General features: G+C 34.1%; 1 protein-coding gene across 1 annotated transcript in view; it reads left to right on the forward strand.

Annotated features, from left to right (window-relative positions):
* Positions 1 to 20,097, forward strand: part of LOC149418036 (E3 ubiquitin-protein ligase RNF19A-like) — a 125,053-nt gene that overhangs the window by 71,329 nt on the left and 33,627 nt on the right. The window lies entirely within an intron of this gene.

Genomic DNA, 20,097 nt, shown 5'->3' on the forward strand with positions numbered 1-20,097 from the left:
GCTTGCAAAATAACGCCACCCCATAAAAGGGGCTTTATTCAATAAAAGTATGGAATATGTTGTGTGTTTTAAAAGGTGATACCTTTTGGTGTGGGAGAGATGCATTTGTTTCAAGCGTACCGTCATTTTTCTTTGTGTTTTGGTTTTGATTGTGTCTTTTTGCGCGGTGTCTCCACTTAGCTGGTAGCTTTTCCGGAGTGCGCTTTCCAGGTCGCGCCAATGGGTGTCCGCGGGATGTAATATGGAAATGATGCGCGCGCAGTGGTGTCTCCGCGTGAAGGGGTAGTGAAACGGGGCCCACGGCCGCTCTGTGCCCCACTCGCTTTTGGCAGCGGTCCAACTGGCACAATAATAATTACTGATACGGAGATCCAGTCTTTAACGTAGTTTAAACCTTATAAAATGTGCATTTGCAATTCACTGCTCTTAGTAAGGGAAATGGCGTGCCGTGCTAAGGTTTTGTTAGTAAATTTAAAAAGTTTGGTTCTGTCTTATTTTTGATTTACCTAAAGCTAGGGCTCACCGTTGGGTGTTTTTAAGGAGACGTACGAAGAACGTTCGTAATTCGAAAAAAAAAAATAGATAATGTATTTTTAAATGGAAATATAATTTCTGGAAAATGGCCAAAGAGTGCGCGCCACTGGATTACAATGGATATAACGCTACATTATTTTTAGTAGCGAGTAGTCCATCTCATCCCTAGTTAATCCATCAACGACGTTTGTAGCGCCAACCACGTGACGCGCACTTCAGACTGTCAACAACTACTACTCCCTCTGTCTGATTTTTCCTTGCATCATCAATTCTGCACCAGGGCATAATTTATTATGTAATACGAGGCCACTAGCGAAAGAGTGGTCTAACCAACACTGTCAAAAAATCGAATTATTGTTCTAATCTACATCAATTTTTCAGTACTACAGGGTTTTCCAATAAGAGGTGTTATTTTGAATAGCCCGCTATTTCGGTAGATGTTACTTTTGAAGCTGTCATTTTTTGACATTTGACAAGTAGAAACTACGCCATTAATAAAAATGGAACGATACACGCTTCAACAACGCATTGAAATTATTAAAATTCACTTGAGTGAATCAAATGCAAATCATCTTGAGTGATGAGGCCCATTTCCACTTCGGTGGCTTCGTCAACAAGCAAAATTGTCGCATCTAGGGCTCGGAAAACCCAAGAGTTATTGTTGAAAAGCCTCTCTATCCTCAACGTGTGACTGTTTGGTGCGGTTTATGATCCGGCAGTCATTGGAGTCATTGGACCTTACTTTTTCGAAAATGAGGCTGGAGCAACAGTTACGGTGAATGGATTGCGCTATCGAGAGATGATTAATGATTTTTTTATGGCCGGAATTGGATGGTATTGATCTGGACAACGTTTACTTTCAACAAGACGGCGCTACGTGCCACACAAGCAACGAAACCATTGATCTTTTACGATTGAATATCAAAATAACACCCGTTATTGGAAAACCCTGTATAAGGAGATAAAGATGGCGCCATGAACACTGATCTTGCAATAGCGGTCTAACCATCAAAAACACTCTTAATTTTGGTGCATATTTTCAAAATACTATTATTCTAAAGTTATCCACCAAATAAAGAAGGTTGTTTGAAACGAACAAAATAAGGCCTTTAAGCTTTGTTGTTTCTGTGAACATAACAAAACTTAACTTATTAAAACTCTACAATGAAAGATATAAATTTGTTGTTTTATTTATTGTTATTAAGTTTAATTTGTAGAACTCCATTTTATTTTTTTATTTTTTATATATACAATAATATTATTATTGGGTTTATAAAAACAGTTTATTTTTAAACAAGTTCTGCTGTACAGCAGAACTTGTTTAAAAATAAACTGTTTTTATAAACCCAATAATAATATTATTGTATATATAAAAAAAAAAAAAAAAAAAAAAAAAAGATATAAATTTGTTTTAGACCACTTTAATTTTAATTGTACTCTACCTAACTAGCGTTAGTATATTGAATAACCAAATTAATTTATCGTTTAGTCCCATTCTAGATATATTTCCAGTAAATCGCTCTGATATTGGCGGAATTCCTGCAATTACCCGTCCCCCTTTGTTAACCTCCCACTCAAACACCTAAATTACATTTTTTGTGTATATATCTGTCAATATTTTGTATCATAGGTTAGTTTTAATATTCTCCTGGCGAAGGAAGGGTGCTTCCGAAACCGGTAGAGTGCAATTAAAATTAAAGTGGTCTAAAACAAATTTATATCTTTTATTGTAAATTATGACGAGCCACAAAGTAAATGCTTATTACAAATATGTATTAAAACTCTTCTTATCGCATGCGAAACCCTGAAAACTATCTCTCCATGAACATTAAAACTATGTATCCATGCACCTATGCTTGCATGAACGTAAGCTATGTATCCATGAACATTAAAACTGTATCCATGAACCTATGCTTGCATGAACATAAGCTATGTCTCCATCAACATTAAAGCTATGTATCCATGCACCTATGCTTGCATGAACGTAAGCTATGTATCCATGAACATTAAAACGATGTTTCCACGAACCTTAATTTGTCTCCATGAACCGTAAACCTAGTAAAGCTTCATAAGAAAATTCACAATTTTATTTGTAGCCCGTACATATTTATTTCAGATGTCCGTTAAGAGTCACTTGATCTCCGGACACATTTTATATTCCTAAAAGTTGTCTTGGAAATGTATTTATAAGAAAAAGCTCTGGTACATTTATTAGATTATGCTTAGACATTCATTGGCTGAATACGAACCTCACTAAATTCATAACATTCTTTAAAATCAACATTCGACGAATATTTTAATTTTTTTATTATCAAAATTCTTTCTTTTTTTTCCTGTTCTGCTTTCAGTTTGAATTGAAAAAAAAATCAATTTGAATAGCAGAATAACAGCAATTTTAATTGAATAACATCACTTTCCCAAATTGTCATTATTGAAACAATTTTTTTTTCTGAAAATTACTTATTTAATCTTAGAGTTTTCAATAACCGTTTCATTTTTCTGTAGAAACCCGCTTAAGGCAATGCCATACCTAGTAATGCAAAATCATGTGTTTTTGGTTTGAAAATTTGGTCGCCTAGAAATGTTTCAGATGCTTTTATTAAATACTGCGAGTAGAACACATCTTGGCTTTTGAAATAATCGAGTATTTTTTTAGATAAGTCTTTTTATAAGCCCAGAAAGAAATAATGTATAAGGCCTATGAAAACTGCTTTAAAGTTCAAAATCTCCTACTTACGAACCCATTTTCGGTTATGATTTTATTGTATAATGTGGCAAATTAAGTTATTTATAAAATGATCGAAAAAAAAACAAAATAAAATAAAAGGTACTTTTTGGCCATGTTTTTTTCTTGCATAAATCAAAACAGGCGGATGGTGTTAAGCGGGAATTTAAAACTTATCGCCATCTACGTAAGGGGTGTTATTGATAGCGGCTCGATTTAAAATATTACACGACGTAGTGCATCGCCTTAAAAACAGTTTTCTTAGGGATTATTATTAGCAGTAGGAATGGTTATCCTCATTCATAAGTGAATAAATTATTCGGCCTCTAAACTTTTATAGCGTGAGGCCTTGTTCAGATACAGAGTAAAAAATACTTGGCTTCTGTTGTGTCGCAATGAACCATATATGCGACTTTTTAGTGGCTGTCATTGACAAGAAAAAGACTCTCGGGTGTTCTCTAATCCAATCTGAATGCGGCTTAAAGTTAGCGCTCGGCAATTCGCATGGAGAGCTAAAAGCTTTCGGGCAAAGCAGGCAGCCATCTTGCTTTTATCACTCTATACATTAAACGTTTTTTCACGGGCGAATGCAAACGAAGATAAGTAAAGTTGTACTAAATTTGAAAACTAGCTCCTAGAGTTTTGTTTGCTATCTAGTCATAAATCGCTGGACAGAATAGTACCCAGTCATTTTCCATACATGTAGTCAGGATAGGTACTTAAATACTCTTCTTGCGAATGGGTCTTAATTTAATATCTTATGAAGATTTGAACATTAAGCTTACGTTTCATTTCAACACTGTGATTTTTTTTATTAAACTACAGACACGTTTCCCCAAGATGTGTTGTTTGTTAGATACAGACTGTCAGAAATTGTATATTTAATAAGCTTGCGGTAAAACAACACACAAATCAGCACTAGTATCGACAACAATCGCCGCCATTTGCAAACTGTCGTTGATCAATGGCACTAGCTTGATCACGTGACACTTGATTTCATTTCATGACTTCTTTAAATCTGTATAGATATCCTAGGTTTATCTCGCCTACTTCCCGTACAGTTTGTGAAGCATGTGTAAGAACAATTGTTAGTATTTAACCATAGAGTTATACAATTAGAGGCGCTATTGCCTACTAATATCTCGGTGAAACGTATTCCACTAGCGAAAATCGGTGCGCACAGCGCGTAGACCGGATTTTGTGGTTTCCGGTCGTTCGGTGTTAGAGCGTTGGAGGTCAAATTAGACGTACAAAAGTAGAACATATTTTTTCGCTTCATGTCTCATCTAAATATAATACATCGAATTATTTAACCTTCCTGACGGGAAAAAAATATAGCACAATTCATCAAAAGTACTTTCAGTGAGGAATCCGCCGTCAAGCGACCAAACACTAGACGTCCGAATTTTATGGTGGACAATTTTACAGTGTACCTGTTTTTACTACCCGAATTTTCCGAAAATATCTTCATTCTTATTCATATTGAACAATTGAAAAATATAAAAGATAAAATAATATACTAGCGCAGACCTGTGAAAAATCAGGGTATAGTCTGAATTCTCTAAAAATCAGTTGAATACTTTTGAAAATGGCAATTAAAATATTTTTTGTTAAAATATTATGATACAGGTAGGTGCTTTATCGCTTGTCTGAATTCTTCAAACAAACACTTTTGAAAATTATACTTATGTTCAAAGCAAATCCGCGTTCTAGAATTCATCAGACCAAGTCAAGCAGGTCAGATAGGCAACTGATATTAGAAATTTTGTGTCTTGTCTTATTTAAAAAAAAAGGTTAAATAATTACTCCTAATTAGCTCCATGGTTCATGATGGAAACGTCTTCGCTGGCTGAGAATAGCGAAAATTCATTACCTGATAATGTTTTAAAATTATAAGAGTGAACCTGATATCATTTATTTATTCTTTGCTTTTCAATGAAAAAATTTTCAAATAAAACTACTTTATATAACAAAATATAAAATCACTACTGGGTACTTGTTGTTCGAAAGAGTGTTCAATCCGATATGAGGAGATATTATTTAAGGTAGTTAGCATTTCTTGGTTGATAAATTATTCAGGTTGGTGACTAATCGGTTTTCAATGCTCTACAATTAAATTCGTTCTCGGAGGTTATTGCCAGGAATTTCGGGATAAAATCTGTATTGCACGGGGGTTGAACTTGCAACTTCTTCATAAACAGCTGGCTCAGAGCCAAGGACCACTCTTCCACGGAGTTCCACAAGACCCTTAGGGGGGTCCGCTGACATTAGCATATTTCCCTCTACAGTCCCGAACGTACGTCACCATAAACTTGTGTAATTACGCGTCCCCTTTTTTTTAAATTAGCTGCTTCATAAAACTTTTGTAACTTCCAAAAAAATTCAAAGAAATGGTTTAACCAGTTTTCTCCTTTTATTTTTTTTTTTTTTTGTTATTTGTTTTTGGGGTATTATGCCGTTAGCGCAAGACGGCATAATACCCCAAAAACAAATAACAAAAATACTTTTGGCCGTGAAAATCTTAAATCATATAGTTTTCTCCTTCTACATTTTTAAAACACAGTTCATCATCTGAGAATATTATTTTAGGAGTTTAAAAAAAAAGTGCATTTCGGTGTGCGGTCGACTGGTACTTTTAGTCCTAGTTGTTTCGCAGAAATTCACGTGTGACAAAGGCATCAACTGGCCATTCGGCGCCATTTTGGGTTTTTTTACATTTGAAAGGTCCCCGATTGAAAGTGCTTTTCAGCTTTCTATCAAATTGTAATACGCTGAAAAGCTTAACAACGTGAAGGTGTCCTCTTCTGCTGATCAAAATTTGTTCAAAAGCTAAACGGATTTAGAATCGGCGGGACATTTCAGCCGTCAAATCAAAATGGACATTTGATGACAATGTAATTATATACATTTGAATTTCGGTGAAACAACTTGTCCTTAAAGAATTTACATTATAGCGTGCTGTTAACCAGAATATTATTTACACCGTAGCGCGCTGTCAACCACAATATTATTTACACCGTATCGTGCTGTCAACCAGAATATTATTTACACCGTAACGTGCTGTCAACCAGAATATTATTTACACCGTAACGTGCTGTCAACCAGAATATTATTTAAACCGTAGCGTGCTGTCAACCAGAATATTTTTTACACCTCAGCGGTTAATCAAAACAATATTTATATTTATTGCACACCCGATACTTTACTCTATAATGGTTGGTAAACATTTGCGAACCGAAAAGCGAACCGTACCACGAATTACGGGATAGGAACGAAGCAACTGTAAACATTTTATTTTATTTTTACTATTGCGTTTCGCGCCATTTGCTTAGTTCCTTTCCCATAAGTTGAGGTTCAGTTCAGTAGTTAAGCTCGCGTATGTATACGTAACATAACGTGCAATCTACCGTCATATTTGCACTGTAGCGTGAGGTTAACAATAAGGTGTACGGTTAACCCAAACATCAGTAAATTTCCACAGTATTACACGGATTTAAAAATTATAAAAAAATATATTTATATATAAATATATATAAAATCGCACTTTTTCTTTATAGAGCAGTCAAATTAGTTTCCGCGAGCTGGTGTAGTGTATTAATTAGCCTCTGTGTAATATGTGGAAATAATAATAATTATAATTGCTTTTCGCTGTAACAAGAGGGGTATAAATGATGTAACCGGAAACTAACTCTAGCGGGAGACAAATGAACCTATCATGAAAAAATTATATGAAATGAAACTTGCTTTGTGTATTTTTGTTGTTGTTTTAAAACTTTAAATATGGGTTTACATTCGGGGGCGTCGCCAATGTAAATATTTTTTAATTCCGTTCGTATGATTTCTTTAGCCTCCAGCAAAGTCAAATATTTAAAACTGTACTTAGCCTTACTACCCAGTTTTTCCAAAAGTTTTTCTAAAAACGTTTTTTTCCGATTTTTTAATCAAATATATGTTAATTTTAATGTTCGAAAACTCCATAGGTAATGGAGCTATTAAATCAAAACAAGGATGGTTGGCATGTCATGTATTTTTTGTAATTTTGGTGTTAAATTTGATATTTTAAAGATCCATAGTTATTTGATAAAACTTTGTTATTTCAGAAAGGATATGATTTTCAAATTTCATACATCCGAAGCTTTTTTGAGTTTTGCTGCTTATGAAAACAGATTTCTTGTTATTATAATATTTCACGGCAATTTTATAATTAAAACCATAGAATTTTTTAGAGTTCTTAGAAGTAACTAATAATCTCGAATCATTCGAATTATGAAAACAAAATCAACTTATAAGGAATTTATTATTTCAAATTAATGTTTATATAATTCTAAACAAACGAAGATATGTAATAAAGTAAATCTTTAAAAAATTGCTACCTTTTCAGAGTGTTTTCCTACGCCGCGGAGTTCTATATGTTTGGTCCTTTCAAAATGTTTACTTTACAAAATTATATTTTGAAAGGCTTCATTCCATGTTTTTTTCTCTTGAAAACATCACAATAACATTATGTTAACATGCCAATTTGTGGCAAAATTCAACCCTCTGTGAGTGTTGACATTTGAATATTTCATTTTCGTGAAACGGCAAGCAACATAGTTTGACATTTGTAAAACGTGGAATTTGAATACCTCTGTAGTATGTTGATTAATATTTTAATTTTTGCATTCATGGGGAAGGGGGAAGGTAGGGAAATATCTAGCTATTCAGATCTAGATACTAGTTACTAAACATTACAAATCCATTTCTAAATTTTCGATTCTAATGCCCGGATGCCTGATTTTCCGTCACATTCGACAAACTCCAGCACCATTAAGTTTTTAACTGTGCGTTTTTGTCAAATTTAATAGGGTTGTGTGATAAGCCGCTGTGCTGTCTAGCATTACTTTCATCGACATTTAACCAAACGCTGACGGGCTGAGAACCGGCGGAAGGGAGACCGGTCAGATATAAAAAAAAATGATTTGAAGATTCGTCAAATGAGTGACGAGGGTTCGAACAACTAGGTCTTAACTATGACAAATTAGTACAAATAAATAATTTAGAAATACCAGGGCGATACTAAAATTATCTTTCATCACGAAAGGTGTAAATTTGTATCGTTTGTGCGAAGAACCTTATGGTACTTTAATAGTGGAAGATTTTCTCAACATCCCTATGGAAACATACAACAGTTCACGATCGAAACGTTCTTCAATTGGACTTAAGAATGAAATTAAAATGAATTCATAAACTGCTCGTTCATAGATTGCGCTAATTTTAGGATAAAACACCTTTTGCAAGTTGGGCTTTAAAATATTAAGATGCATTGTTATTTTTTTATTTTTTATATATACAATAATATTATTATTGGGTTTATAAAAACAGTTTATTTTTAAACAAGTTCTGCTGTGTAATTATTATTACGCGTGACAGCTGTTTCGCCCTCTGAAGGCATTATCAAACTGTGGGTAGCCCACTTACAGACGATACATTTATATTATTTCTAGGTAGGTATTTTAATTTCATTTACTGATTTCTTAATTGATTTCTAAGTAAAATATTAAAAATTATTAATGGTTATTACCCCAGCAAAGTTTCCCCAATTAGTGTAATGTTTAAATTTGACTGAATGTCTTTATGTTAGTTATTCCCAAACGATGACTCATAGGGTCATAATATACTTAATTACTAATTAATGAACAAACAAATATAATTCGTTCACCCCTACTAGATATCTTCAAACCTGATGCAAATATGAGTGCACTATGAAGTACTTAATTATGCTATTAAAATAACCCTATGAGTCATCGTTTGGGAATAACTAACATAAAGACATTCAGTCAAATTTAAACATTACACTAATTGGGGAAACTTTGCTGGGGTAATAACCATTAATAATTTTTAATATTTTACTTAGAAATCAATTAAGAAATCAGTAAATGAAATTAAAATACCTACCTAGAAATAATATAAATGTATCGTCTGTAAGTGGGCTACCCACAGTTTGATAATGCCTTCAGAGGGCGAAACAGCTGTCACGCGTAATAATAATTACACAGCAGAACTTGTTTAAAAATAAACTGTTTTTATAAACCCAATAATAATATTATTGTATATATAAAAAATAAAAAAATAAAATGGAGTTCTACAAATTAAACTTAATAACAATAAAAAAAAAAAAAAAAAAAAAAAAAAAAAAAAAAAAAAAAATGCATTGTTACTTTGCACAATACGAATGTGAATAAATGGTTTTGTACATATTAAAAAAAAAACTTTTTAATAGCATCGATATCATTAAGCAACTTTACTTTGCCTACGTACGAAGTCATTTGGAGTTGGCATCAGTTGTTTGGTCTCCATTTAACAAAATCCACAGAAACAAAATCGAAGCAATTCAAAACAAATTCCTAAAATATCTTTGTTACAAGTCATTTGTAATATTTAATAATTATGCAGAGCCGGCTTCATACTTTAAAATTGATTCACTGAGTGTACGGAGGCATCATAATGATGCACTATTCCTGTATAAAGTAGTTAACAATAATATTCAATGCCCAGAGTTGCTAAACAAGATTCCATTCAATGTACCTGCGCGTTAAACACGCTCTTGTGTCCTGTTTAGGGATGATCAAAGCAAAACGAACTCTAATCAGAATTCTTGCCTGAACAGACTATGCAATAATTACAATAGCGTATTATCTAAGGTTGATATTTTCAGTTGCGAACTTACCAAATACAAGAGGTCCATAAAAGAATATTTCTCTGATGGTTTGTGAATAATGTTTATGTCTCTATTGTTTATACATATATCTATTATGATTTGATTTATATCTACAACCTCTCTAAATGGCTATAAATGTATTGTTTTGTGAATTTTTCGTTTTATATAATCTTTGTTTTGTAAATTTTTTTTAATTCATATTCCTTTCTCACAAATTTAAATAACTTATTCCATATTATGCTGTCTCAGTTAAAGTCACAAGGATGAAATCCATAATTGGTTTTATTTTACTATATAATACTTATGTACAAACTGATTAAATGTAAACTGTCGATTTCCCGAAATGAATAAATAAATAAAAATTAAATTCTTTCGAGAAAGGCATACAAATAAAATATTGTATCGGTAATTCAATCCAAGTCTCACAACCAATATTGATTAAGGTTTTGTTTTTACCTTTCCAGGTTTTGAACTCTTGTCCTCTGAGCACATTTGCACGTGGAAATCCCCTTACCGAGTTCACTTAAACCTTACCGAGTTAAATATTGCTTTTTAAATTAGTTATTCGGATTGTATTAAATTCGAAGACATCCGATGCTTTTCGCATTAAAAATAATAATGACTTATTCCAACAAAAGCATGCGCCTTGAATATTTGATACGAAGTAAATTGCTTATACTTTTTTTAATATTGAAATGGCATCCGTGGGAAATTCTGACAAACAGTTTTTTCACAAAACGATTTGTAAAAGTGATACGTCCTATGGCACAAAAACGTGAACAAAATAAGGGCCGGGATTGTACTTCATCAATAACATTTTGACAGACCCAAGTGACAAAGGAGTGGAAAGAGGTCACCTCGTTTTATTCATAGACCGTAGTCCTGGTTTAGTATGCTGTATTTTTTCTACGCCCAATTATTTACAGAGGTGACTACTGTATTTTCTAGTGTCTTAAAATGCGAATGATTCGGGTTACGCAAGGACGAATACAGGCGACAATGAACGCGACGAATTTTGAAGTGTCACGTGATCAAGTCAGTGCCATCGAGCAACGACAGTTTACAAATGGCCGATATTGTTGTTGATACTTAGTCTTACTGCTAATTTGTTTGTTGTTTTACCGCAAGTAGGTATATTAAAAAAACAGAGTCATTAGACTATTTTAATCAGTGAATTTTTCTTAGCACTGACGTTCGTTTGTGACGTTTTCTCATGAGGTATTTGACTTGACTAATACAGGAACTGTCATAAAGAAAAAAAGCCTATTTCGTTAATAAGTGTGAAATTGTATAGTGTTCGTTGCATTTTTATGTGATACATCTTTTGGCGCGCCTAGGGGGGGTAAAACCGGCAGTGGCAAGACGGGACGACGCTCTTCTATGAAACGACGCTTTATTCGGCCAGCCTTTTGACTTGTAGGCTCTTTCCGCCCGGCCGCTAAAACTCTGTGCGGTGTATTTTTTTTCTATTCTCATTAAAATTGACTGGATCTTATTATTCTAAATGATGATGAATTTTTTATTTGTAATATATTTTTATGTAAGTATTAAAAAATAACTAAAGAATTGTTTTGTTTTCAAAAATATAACTTTTTGCTTACTTTCATTTTCACTTCCTTCAATAAATCAATTTCGATGTTTTGAATCTGCCACGCATCCCGTGACATCTGTATTGTTTTTTAATAATTTATTTGTTAAATTAGGGGATAATAGCATTCAATAATGGAGTTCTAATTTCTGATATCAACACCGATGTATGGCAGCGAAGCAAAACACTTGTAGATGTAATAAGGTGAACTGAATGCATTATATATGAGTTTCTTAAGGCGTATGTGTTAAAATGTGTATTATTGAAGTAAGATGAATTTTACGAAAAAAAATAAATTATTTAGATTAAATTAAATTAACGGAAAAAGTTATTAATCGAGTTTTTTCAATTTGGGAGCGGGTATGGGTACCGCCGCCCTGGGAACCATTTATTGGATAACAAACACTTCTGCCATAGATCGCCCCAAGTGGTTTGCTACCACTACCACCAACTGCGTGGCCAGCCAGACTTCGTAACTTTCGTAAAATATTCACGTGCGTGATTATGAAAAGTTTTCTGGTATTTTTAATACACAGACTGGTGTAAATGAGAAAAAAAGTGTGTTTAAATTTGATTCCTTCATTCCATCATTTTATTCGTGTAGGATGTTATACATATGTACAGCATGTAACATATAGTTTTTTTTAAATGTTCTGTTCTACATTGAAACAACTTTTCAGTCCAGGGAGAATGGGCAACTGTCATGTTGCATAATGCATTGAATAATAATGGCCCACTGTGGACGACAATGCGGCAGTAGTTCAGTGGAAGCACAGTGGAACAGTTATGCAGTGCACAGGATACAGTTCAGTGATGGCAGACAGATGGATAACAGGCCAATGAATATGTCAGTGGGGAATGTTTGCAATCATGCTTCCGTCAGGCTGAATACTGAATAGAAAATGACCAACTTTTGCCAAGAATAAAGCTATGAGTTTTATGTTTTGTTAAATTATTCATCTCCGCTGTGTCCACGAAGAACGGATTCAGGCAATGAAAATCGTTTGTTTTTTTAACGTTTTAGTTTGATACTTTGCGTGTTACACGCCCAACGCAATTTTTTATGCGAGTTTGTCACAGGTTATAAATTCAGAGTGGCAGAAATCCGGTCTACATTGCTGGGTAAACCATCCTTACTGTTTCCACTCTATTCAGCCTTACAACGTACCCCAATTGGAGATGCCATAGTCCCTCTGTATCCAGGACTCTAATAATTAGTGTTATAAATAAACGATTTTTCACTGTTGACACACAAACTCATCAAAGGGCTAAAAAAACGTGCGATTTAAAAAAAAATATTAATGTATTTACATTTGTTGTCATAATAGATAAATTATATAAAATTCATAGATTGAAGTGGAGAGATCGTAATGATTAAATTCCATTCGCTTAATCCATATATTTTTGACAAAATCATGAGTGAGAAACAGAATCAATGTGAAATTTCCCTTTAAAATAATATGTCCACTCTTCTATTAACGTAAAATGGGGTGACTGATCGATTTTCAACTTTGAAACTAAAAAACTTTTTTTATAAAAATATTTGTGTTGAAAATGTTTCGTCATATTTATTGCACATACATATACTATCGTAGAATATATTTTATATGTTTATGGGGAGTCAAAATAAAATATAAAATACGTTAATCAAAGTCACCTTTCGTAGTGGGACGACGATACCGTTTTTTATAAGCTTACTAGTGGATCCCCCGAAATGCTTCGCTTTTGCTAATGTCTTTCTTGGGCGCCTCTGACTTCTTCCACCATTCACTACTGTATACCACAATGTTACTGCTAAAACAACTACATTACATCGATCTTAATTCGTCTCATTATCTCATTATGGTGCAATATTTTGATTTAAACATCTCTAAAGACTCCTGGTACTAATAATAACAAACATACTACTTTTTGTAGTTTTGAGTTTCGCGAGCACAAACATGCGCAGGCTAAATAGAAACCAGTTAGAATTTAATTCAACCATTTGAAATGCATTTTATTATATAAGACGTTGTTCTGCCACACACCTCCTTCTATGTAGGGAAGTAAAAATTTGTGGTTGCATGTATTTTTGAATGAAATTATGAAAAAAAAAAACAAAAAACATTTGTTCAAAAATCAAAAAAAATATATCTCGACAACAGCGCCACCTATCGGGTCCAGAACCATCCTATATTTCATGCTGGTACCGACCATACACATAAAAAAAAATCATCGAATTCGGTTGGAAGGTTTCGGAGATTAGCGTGTACGAACACGCATGCGAGTTGGAATATTCAAGACTATGACACAAAACTATTATTATCCTTTAGGAATTTATAAAATGTGTTAACATTACTTTTTCTCTGTCTGAAAATATCTAATATGAAAACAACTTCACAATTTAACCGAATATAACTGGGTAGGAACCAACTAACTTGACACTTATTTCCGAAGCGTAGAAAAATTATTAGCGAGAATTGTGCAGATCAATCAGCGATGATCAAAGTCGCCCCATATTACGATAACTTATTTATTTGGGCCTAGAAAAACATTCCCTCAACAATAAATTCAGCGGTCTCTTTTACCCGAGCTATTTTCGTAAGAACTTTGACGAGACAGGATCGGGTCGATTACCACATTCTAAACACGCGGGCAAATCTCTTCCATCCTCCCAGACCTTCCTCTCTTCTTCTCCGCCAGTCTTCGTCTATATTCCTTTGTGCCCTAACAAAACTAATAATGGTAATGGCCGCGAAAATTGTTCAAATACAATATGGCGTGCCATGTTGACAACTTTTCCAGGAAAACGGGAATGCGAAGGCTTCATTGTGTGTATTGTACTATATTCTTTACTTTACCGCCATACGTCCCATGAATAAATATTCCGTAGAAGTGTGATCTATAAATATCTAGTCCAAACAAAATCATGTGATCAAATATTCCCACTTGACATTCAATTTCAAGTAGATGTTTTTGAACGTATTCCAAAATGAAAAATTGTTTTTGAAAGCATATGTATGTTTCACTTTCAGATTTTAATATTACAAAGCGAGATATATGTATCCAATTAAAAATATTATTAATTATTGTAAAAATCGATTACTGCAACGGCATTTATGCCAGCCTACCAAAATATCAAATTGACAAAATCAGTGTTTAATGCAGCTGCACGGCTCATAACCGGGGTCACTAAATATTCGCACATTTCAGAATACCTTCGTAACCTTCACTGGCTCAAGTGCCCTGAAAGAATCCAGTACAAATTGTGCTGGATGGTGTTTAAATCCATCAATGAAATGGCCCCACCCTACATTTCTGAACTATGCGTCCCGGAGAACACTGGTCTGAGGCAGTCAACTCATAGATCAGCAACATCATCAGCTGTAGGCAGACTGATGAAACCTAAGCGCAAACCAAATACTAAATTTGGTGATCGCGCTTTCGGAGCATCTGGGCCGAAGGTTTGGAATAAACTCCCTCCGGAACTAAGATCCATAACAAGTCCAACAGAATTCAGTTCTAAACTAAAAACTCACCTTTTTAAGCTTTCATACCCTTAAATTAAGTATACCATTCCTGAGAGAAAGTCCAATTATATCCAATTTTCCAATTATGTCCTAAATCCTGTATATAAATTTCGCTAATAAACAATTAGTTAATGTTAATTGAGTCTTAATCTCAAGTGACCTACCAGGTAAGTATGGTAATATATCGTCGCTGTGAAATCAAACCGGCATATCTGCAAAATGCTTGTTTTTCACCAGAGCGCTTTAAAGATTTCGCATATGATATTTTCCTTTTTACGTCCGTTTGGTTCACCTCAATGCCACCTTATGAATGAATAAAATTTAGACGAATACTGCTTATTGAAGTAGTAGTTGCAAATAAATCGAAAATTGCTTAAATTAAGAGTAAAATGCAGATATGCCAGTATGGCTTTAAAATCAGTGTAATATTTGCATTTGTGTCACAGTGGCTTCTTCTTTTGGAACCTGTTTAAGGTATAAAAAAAGACAATGTTGTCAATGAAAAAATAATTTATTGCTTCACAATTTTTTTTATAAACAATTAACATAATACTGCTCTTTCCTTTGCTGGTAACTTCAAAGTTTCCCAATCGTTTATGGAAATCTGAATTGACGGTATTATCCCGGCGGTAACTAACTTTAGGATACCATTTTTCTTCTTCTCATCAATAGTCTCTTGGAATAAGCGTGCATCAGAACAGGATTCACGCTCCCATTGCCCCGTTTATTCCTTTTCTTCGCCTCCTCCCAGGCATGTGATCCGTAGGAGGTTTTGAAGTAAAAGTTGCCGTCGTAAATGAGACAAACATCACACTGATCTTTCTTCAGTGTGAAAGTTTGTATGACTTGAAAAAACCTCTGTACTGGTAGTAGCTGATTCCTGCAAGGTTTGACTCCTTTATTTCTGTTATATTAGATAATCTCTGTGATCGGCGATAGATTTTCCACCATCGATATACTCCCGAGAACTTTGAGATCTGTAGTAATGACTAGGAACACTTGCGTTTACAGTTGTGGCAAGGAGGCTTCATGCTTCGTTGGTTCACTCTTCTACGGGTTTTAGACTCGTATTCCTCACCGCAGTTTCGCATCTTTCAGTTTGCTAAAGTTTTTTTTTTAAATTTGCCTATTATAATTTATTTTTTTAACCGGGAGAAATTTTACCCGGGTCAGACATTTTGGCATATATGCCGGTTTGTTTTAGTTGAGGCTGCTATAAACGCTTTTGTTAAGTGCAAACCGGATTATCTGCCAATAAGTCATACAATAAGTCATATTTGGTAGTAATAAAAATGTACTATTGTGAGATAATCCAGTTTTACTTACATGATGGACGCATTTCCCCCTTGAAAGTTTTGAAGCAACTGGCGTATTGCGGAATAGGTCTGTCTTCTGCTAAAAAAAATGGCGATTCACGCGTAAATGCATACCGGCCCAACGCCATCTGACAGATTTTTATTCAACTATACGACATGCCGGTTCGACATAAAAATAGAAGGGAAAAAAAGAAATTTTTTGACACCAATAACTCAAAATCTCCATTTTTGCATATATGCCGGTTTGATTTCACAGCGACGATATATTCTCTCCATACATAGTTAGTAGATCATTGTAGAAGTGTATTATATATTTTTACAGCGCCCTTGAGGTGATTTTGCACAAAAACGGCGCTATATAAATCATCCAAATATTATTATTATTATTGAAAATTAGCGATGTTTAAACGAAAAATCCCCTTAAAAGTCCCTTTTAGCTCAGTTGGTAGAGCAGCGCCCTGACAAGGCGAAGGTCCTGGGTTCAAATCCTAGATGCGAACGTATATTTTTATGATTTTTCTGGTTTTTTAGTTTGAAAATCTCTAATTTTATCTTCAATAACTAAATATTACAATTTGAGGTTTTACTCATTATTGTTATTCCAAAAATAAAATAAATAATAAACAATTATTTTACGCAAACATACATAATCATTATTTACCACATTAAAATAATATGAAGTATATTTGCGGCACGTTCCAGAATGGAAGATACTCTTAGTATCGCCCTGGTGTAAGACTACCGTTCGGAATTGAAATGTTACTTGAAATGGCTCTGGCCGTGTTTGGTGATTAGATGTGAATAGCCAGGTACTTCCCCACTTTCCTCCTCCTCATCTCTTTCTCCTCCCCACACCAGCAGCCCCACAACACACCCCCATTGGCGATGCCCTAGTCTCACCGACTCTAGACTCTTGAGCAGTTGGGACTCTTGTACGGTATTCACATAAAAACACTTGGTGTTAAAAATGTACGAACCATTATCAAAGTTCACCACTTTACAGGCTCCTGCCTAGCATCTAGCGGTCAGAGGTAAAACTAGGGCTAACAGATAAAACAGATGTTTTGCCTTATCAATTGGCTTTCTTTGACAGTGTTTGTTTACAATTAGCTTGTCAATGTGTTTTACTTGGTTAGATTATAAAAAGCCTCGCCGACTGGATTCCTTCTTCTTCTCTCCTATAAAATAGTAACAAGCAGTCATTATGGTCTACAGACCATTAGTAAAAGTGTTTTGTCCGGGTCGGGAATAATTTAACTCTTTGTAACATTAAATAAAGTAAAAATGCAGTTTTGTGCAGTAAAAACAAAAAAAAACATGCGTCTGTTATTGAAGACTTCATCAAGCCCAAACAAATCTTAACACTCGGTGACCCGATTGTTTAAAAGATAATGAAATTTATTATGTGTTCAAGAAAGAAAATCGCTTTTTGAAAATGTTTGATCAATTTCACATAAAGTAAGGTAAAATTGAGTGCACACGAACACGCCCACATAATTTTTTTAGCGGTTTATCTCTTCAGTGTTTACAGCCATAAATGTAATAGCTCCGTTTTAACCTCTCCTTCATTTTCATAAACGTCTCGTGTATCAGAGAGAGAGGTCACGGCTTCGTTAATAGTGGAAGGAGTATATTATATCTTTGGTGATTTTGCTTCAGTAAATACTGCGTAAATTGATACCACATTTTGGCAATTATATGGAAATTCATTATCGTGTATCATGTTCATTGGTGTAACGGGATTTCCTCCCTGTTCATTGATACACGATAGAATAAGGACGATTTTGAATAGATAAACAATAGACCCAATAATTATTGTCGTTTGGAAAGTTTACGGATACTAGAATAATATTCGTAAACTAATAACTTTACGGTTCTTTTATTCCTAAGTTTTGGAATACTAATACCCATCCTTTGACATAAAAATGGGTTCCAAAAGAGAAAACCAAAAAATTATATTTCCACAAATAGGCAAAATTTTTGGGGTATACCTTGTGGTGATCTGCCGTGCCGATCACTCAGATAATTTGTAAATAATATACGTTTGGATACTCCATACTATTTGGTTTATTTAGGTTGATTTAGTATTTATACAAATGGATAGTAGTGAGGTGTTATTGAAAAGAGAGGACGAGTTACAACAGACACGCCTTTTTATACGTCTCGGTCATGCTGTCTCACTCAGATATGCCTGTCTCTTTCATACCGACAGACATACGTTCACCACATACCTTTTTGTTATTTTTAATGCACAAACAATTGTTTTTATTTAAATATATATTTACAGTTTAACATGCTTAAATATAAAAAAAAAACATTAAAATAATGATGGATCCCATTCGAAGCAAAACAGCTAATTTTACTATCATTATATTTACAGTATTTGTTGCTGGAATAAGGTAGGCGACACGTTATGCTATACGCATCATGGCTTGATCTATTTCAGCATATCGCCCGCCATACATTACCAATGGGAATGTATAGCGAGCGATACTCTTAAATAGGCCAAGCCACGAAAATATAGCGTGGTTTGTCACAGACTTAAAAGTTGCAACCTAGCATAAAAAATAGACGTCATGAGGAATATCCTTCACAAGCGATACGCAAAATACCGGGCGATTTTTATCGACAAAATGAAGAGATATAAATTTTTTTGTTCATGTTTCTCAGGAGGAACTGTGATATTGAAAGGGTTAAAAGGAATTCAACACATCATTCAAATGATTTTTATCATTTGACTTGATTTTTTTGTTTAAAAAAAGAATGAGTTTGTCATAAATATTGGCTTTTCTCTAAAATAATTATAATAATCCAAAAATTAAAATTGTGAAGTGGCACTTTGTGAGTAGGTACTTTACGACGCTGGAAAATTATTTGAAATTTTGAAGAGCCTATTAATTTGTTAGTTTTTGCAATCTGTGAATTTTTATGTGTAAATAATTTTAACGCCATCCGCTCAAGACTTCATTTATGATTATGTCTGCATCCCAAAGAGTTTAGTTACAACTGACCGACTTTTTACTGGCACATTTTTAACAATTTCTAGTATCCCCCACTATGGTTGGTGTCATGATGTTTAGTTTTTTCTTAAATATTTGGTCGCTACAAGTCAATTGCTACCAATTCTCATCAGTCAACTCTTGTGAAAGGAACCAAAGCGCGCACCACACACAAAGTTCGGTTAGCGTGCTTTCAGAGGACCTAAGCTTTTGTTAGGACCTAATACCTGAAATAAACTGCCACGCGACCACGAAGGTTGATTAAAGACTCGACAGGATTTGGAGCGACGCTTAAAACTCATATCTTCAGTAAAATCATACCCATAAATGGTACAGTTGCAAACCTAATTTACATAGCTAAGCTAGCCGACTAATCTCCATCTCTATTATACCAAGTTAAAGGTGCTATCCGCGTCTGTTTGTGCGCTTATTTTCTCTAAACCGCAACTGATATTGATAGGGTTTTCACTATCATTTAGAGAATTTATTTATTTATATAAAACATGCATATTATATTTATAGAAATTAGAGAAAAGTCAAGTACACGTCAGCTAGTCTCTACCTAAAGACATTTACAAAATATGCTTCATATAGCAGTGCGAAAATGCGTCGATCTACTTCTACAGTCGTACGAAACGCCTGAAAATTTTCACTGTCCCCGATATTGTTCATAACTAAATATGTATTTATAAAAAAATATTCACAATTATTTGAAGGTAAGTATGTTTA

Source organism: Hesperophylax consimilis, chromosome 14 (assembly GCF_061612785.1).
Source record: "Hesperophylax consimilis isolate HC1 chromosome 14, BYU_Hcon_1.0, whole genome shotgun sequence".
NCBI lineage: Eukaryota > Metazoa > Arthropoda > Insecta > Trichoptera > Limnephilidae > Hesperophylax > Hesperophylax consimilis.